The sequence below is a fragment of the Xyrauchen texanus genome, chromosome 49 (assembly GCF_025860055.1).
Source record: "Xyrauchen texanus isolate HMW12.3.18 chromosome 49, RBS_HiC_50CHRs, whole genome shotgun sequence".
NCBI lineage: Eukaryota > Metazoa > Chordata > Actinopteri > Cypriniformes > Catostomidae > Xyrauchen > Xyrauchen texanus.
This window is the reverse complement of record NC_068324.1, coordinates 277,108-282,800: the sequence shown is the minus strand read 5'-3', so window position 1 is coordinate 282,800 and position 5,693 is coordinate 277,108. Positions and strand designations below refer to the sequence as shown.

General features: G+C 36.8%; 1 pseudogene; it reads right to left on the bottom strand.

The window, feature by feature from the left end:
* LOC127640382 (neuronal cell adhesion molecule-like) overlaps nucleotides 1-5,693 on the bottom strand; it is a 56,206-nt pseudogene that overhangs the window by 10,280 nt on the left and 40,233 nt on the right.

Sequence of the window (5,693 nt, the reverse complement as noted above, 5' to 3'; positions counted from 1 at the left end):
TTTTAATGGATCTCGTTGTTCGTATCGCAGCAGTTTCCTGATGAAACACTAGCGGCGCTACAACTTCAACAACGACTTTTATTCACTTTCACACAAATCACGAGTAAAAATGCAGATTATCAGTTAATAAACACTTACTTTTCACTCTGTTCCTCACTCAATGTTATCTGATGACATCTAAACACTTTTACTAACATGCATGACTCATTTTAACATTTACATCACATAATCATCTACATTTATAAGTTTGTCCGAGTGTGATAAGATTGTGCTCGACTGATAGAGCGTTGCACTTGTGATGTAAAGGAGCGGGTACGAGTCCTGAAGAGCACACGAGTCCAAGCATGAACCCAAAGTGTCATAGAAGCAGCATAAAATGACGTTAATTTTGTTTTTCATCTCACATTTGCTCTTTCTGACACTATCGGTCAGGTTTAGGTTAAAGGTTTAGGGTCAGAGGTCAGTTTTGTTGAGCATTGACCTTATAAACCTCATCTGAGAACATTAAACTCGCTTTTAGTGCCACATAGTGGACATTTCACCTCAGAACTGCTGCGATACGTGTCATGAACCGCGTAATATCAGTTTGCAAAAAATGCCCGTCAAATGTGATCAGACGGAGAACTTTACCAGCAATGTTACAACTTTGTCATTATAATGACCTGGTAACACTTTACAACAAGGTTCTATTTGTTAACATTAGTTAACATGAAATAACAATGAGCAATACTTATTAAGCATTTATAAATCTTAATGTTAATTTCAACATTTACTAATATATTTTTAAATCAAAAGCTGTATTAGTTAACTTTAGTTAATGCATTATAACTAACAATGAACTAACAATGAATTAACAATGAATTAACAATTAACTAACGATTAACTAACAATGAACTAACGATGAACTAACGATTAACTAACGATGAACTAACAATGAACTAACAATGAATTAACAATGAACTAACAATGAATTAACAATGAACTAACGATTAACTAACGATGAACTAACGATTAACTAACGATGAACTAACAATGAACTAACAATGAATTAACAATGAACTAACAATGAATTAACGATGAATTAACGATGAACTAACAATGAATTAACAATGAATTAACAATGAACTAACGATTAACTAACGATGAACTAACGATTAACTAACAATGAACTAACAATGAACTAACAATGAATTAACAATGAACTAACAATGAATTAACGATGAATTAACGATGAACTAACAATGAATTAACAATGAATTAACAATGAACTAACGATTAACTAACGATGAACTAACGATTAACTAACGATGAACTAACGATTAACTAACAATGAATTAACAATGAACTAACAATGAATTAACGATGAATTAACGATGAACTAACAATGAATTAACAATGAATTAACAATGAACTAACGATTAACTAACGATGAACTAACGATTAACTAACAATGAACTAACAATGAACTAACGATTAACTAACAATGAACTAACGATTAACTAACGATTAACTAACAATGAACTAATGATGAACTGTAATTTTATTAACTAACACTAACAAAGATTAATAAATTATGTTTAATGCATTTTATAATGTTAACAAATGAAACTTTATTGTAAAGTGTTCCCCATTACTTCATTAAATTACTGGAGTTGATCTGCTGGCACTCGTAAATGAACAGAAAACACTGTAAATATTCGATACAGCCTGTACAGTATGTGTGAATACACCCGATCACTCTCATACAGATGGATCATAAATACAGCCAGGAGTGACATACATTCATGCAACAATATAGGACAGCTGTTCTCATTCTGATAAAAGGGTGTAATCATGCTATACACTCAAAGACAGGGCACAAATCCACAGATCACCATCAAGTGAAACAGACTCATGCAAACACAGTGTTCATGCGCATCATCATGCACCACAGCTGCCAGTCTACCGTCACATGTCCCACAATGCTCAGCTGGTCCTCACCTGGGACCTTAATCAACAGCTCTTCAGAGTGATGGAGCGTCTCATCATCATGCCCCCTGGCCACCACACGCACTTTATACGCCAAACCTTCTTTCAACCCTTTAAGAACATGGAACTGAGAGCCGTTCACATTCTCTGCGTGCCAGTCTTCATCACCTGAAACAGTTCACACACACTTCCTGTGCCATCTACATTCACTAAGTCTTAATATCTTCATGCACGGGTCAGTTAGATGACTACAACCGCTCAAGATGTAGTCAAGTTAATCTTGACTACATCCGATCATCTACATCAGCATTAAACTGTGACGACTCTGTAGTGAACAACCCTTCTGAAAAGACCTGCTCACCAGCACCAGACCAGCATAAACAGGCAGTGCCAGTCTTAAAGGTATTTTCAGACGGGTATATGAAGTGTGAACCATATGGTTTGTATATTAGTGTGATTTATGAATTCTACTTATGGAAATCTATTCATCTATCTTCATGATGTGTTACAATTGAACGTATGGACCGGTTTGCTCCTCAAAAACAGACCAAACCTACTTAGAAGATTCAATTTAACATGCTAAAAGTTTTTATTGCGGCTGATGGTTAAATGTCTCATTTTAAAGTACCATTTAACGCTCTTGAAAAGCAGATGTGTATGTCTGTTATATTAAATATATTCTAATATTCCACAATCCACAACACTGTGACAAACATGCAGATGTCTTACTGTTGTCTATAATATATTCAACATAAAGATGTTTTTCCAGGCCCCAGTATTCCCAACTGATTAAAGCTCCATCCTCGTTAACTGATGAGCTAACGTTCCCAAACACTGGGGCGATCGGCACCGCTGAGCACACAGAGAGAGAAAGAGAGAGAGAGAGAAGAGTGAGACCCGCAGAACGTTCCAGAACATACTGAGAACAGACACCACAGAACACACATGATCACGGCAGTATGAACTCTGACCTCAAGCACAGAAAGGAAGGCCACACCCACTGATCTGTTTACACATTGATTTCGCCCGTTGACTCCTCTCATGCACACTAGACCTGTGCTTTCCTCCACCAAATACAAAGTTTTTCAAATACAGTCTCCATTACCACACGTATGGAGGGAAATGAAGTTGTGAAACTGAAAATAGCTTTAAAACTGATAACTGTGGAAGTGGCCTGAATGCCGGATCGGTTAGATAACATATCATCCTGAATCAGGATCAGTGACTCCATGCACTGGAGCTTGAACTTCAGTCTCTGAGGTCATGTTTATTCTTCAGTATTTACAGGCCTTTCAAGAGAATAATATTCACGTGTCCTGACTGTATGAGGGATCAGAAAACAATGAATGGCACTATATCAGTAATGTGAGGCAATTCACTGGTGTGATCAGGTTAAAGAGGTTAGAGGAGTTAGAGAGCTAGTGATGCTCTACAGCATTTATACCCGTGTGAGAGATCGAGGGGAGGAGAGGGAAGAGTGCTGCAGCTCCTGAAACACACACACAACAGCACAACACGTAACAGAACACAGCATCAATGTTCAGAGCAGGTCAGAGGTCACGAGCAGCAGTAAGCGACAGGAGGGCGGCAGCGGGGTCGAGATAAGAAGGAGATTTACAGGATTCATACATGCATCACTAATAAACAGGAAGGACTTTTAAGTACTTTCATTATAGTGAGAGAACTAAACTCATTTACTAGTCAGAACAGACCATTAACACATGTATAAAAGAGATATAAAAGAGAAAACGAACGCACTCTATATACAATATGAGCAGGTGTATATTGTATTTTTTAATGATTCATTTGTCATCATTATCATCGCATTTTAGCTTTTATTTAAATATAAAAATTCTACATTGCATGTGTAATAGTGATACAAACTGTCAATGTTTGAAATAATGTGTACAATTTATAAGTATTTACATTGAGTTTACATTAATTTGTATAACAAGCGCTAAAACGGTACTGTGTCTTTAAGAATGGCGACAGTTCACATGATCAAAAGAGGCGTTCTTATTACCACATCCGTGCTATGTGATTAAAATGTATGCTTCTTTTTACTTTTTGATCAACAACTGACTCAAGTTACAAGACTAAAAAGACATTATCCAATGAAAGTAGAGTTATGGATCTCGTCTTTGATGGACACTCATTACACGGAACAAACGTTCCAATTTCAAGCACCTATCATCAAAACAAGCGGATATTCCAGGTATTCCAGAACGTACATTTCTAGTAGTTCAATTCAAGCACTGGAAGCACTTCAAGGACCTTGTGCGAACCCTTCGTTTATTCTTAAAAATGTATCATGAAGTAAAAACAATGGCCAGATCAGCTCATTAATTAAAAAGGGAAAACAAGGTTTCCATAGCTGGGAATTCATTGACAGTTGAGGGCCATTTTGATCCTTTATATAAGCTTTGAGTATTTGTGGGCTGCATGCGGGTGTTAAGAGTGTTTAATTACCTGCACCTGTATGTTCAAGATCATCAGACAGGAGAGGAAGTGAACAGATTAAACACACTGATTCTACATATTAATGTCAACAGTGCAGGAAACATCGTCAGATATCATCATGTGACGTACCTCACAAACAAGCAAATGATGAGACATTAGACATGATGCACAGTGGACGCACATGAGACAGACAGTAAAACACTGAACAGCTGGTTTATGTACCTTTATCGATGATGGTGAGGGCCTCGTCTGTGAGCGCGGGCCCCGGGCCCTTCTGTGTTTTAGCGCTGAAATAGAACTTGTATCGTGTGCTGTGCTTGAGGTTGTGCAGCTGCTACTCGTGTGATTGGTCGGCAGGTTTAGCTCCTCTAACACGCTCCACTTCACTGCTGCTGTTGACTGCAGACGCCATACAACGGGAAAAGGGCGGGGTCACGTTATTTTACCCAATGATCTGTCAACGCTCTAAAACTATGGCGTGTGTCAATAATAAAGTCTGCTCTTGACTAAATCAACATGTATAAGGACAAACAAATAACAAATAAACACATTCAAAATACATTTAAAAAATCAGTTTGACTATTATAACTACACGGTATATGTAAAGCATTGGTTTATTGTTAATTCACTATTTATAACTAATTGTTCTATACATTGTTAATAAAATATAAGGGTGTAAATAAATAGCATACAATTGTAAACAATTTATTATTGTCTGATAAGTATATATATATATACACACATACAGTTGAAGTCAGAAGTTTACAAACACTTTAGCCAAATACATTAAAAATAAGTTTTTCACAATTCCTGACATTTAATGGTGGAAAACATTCCCTGTCTTAGATCAGTTCGGATCACGACTTTATTTTAAGAATGCGAAATGTCAGAATAATAGTCGAGAGAATGATTTATTTCAGCTTTTATTTCTTTCATCACATTCCCAGTGGGTCAGAAGTTTACATATACTTTGTCAGTATTTGGCAGCATTGATTTAAATTGTTTAACTTGGGTCAAATATTTTGGGTTTCCTTCCACAAGCTTCTCACTATCAGTTGCTGGAATTTTGTCCCATTCCTTCAGACAGAACTGGAGTAACTGAGTCAGGATTGTAGACCTCGGATTGAGGTCAGGATTTTGTGATGTGTCTAATATCTTGACTTTGTGTCCTTAAATAATTTTGCCACAACTTAATATGTGTTTCATCAGACCAGAGAACATTTCTCCAGTCAGATCTTTGTCCCCATGTGCACTTGCAAACTGTA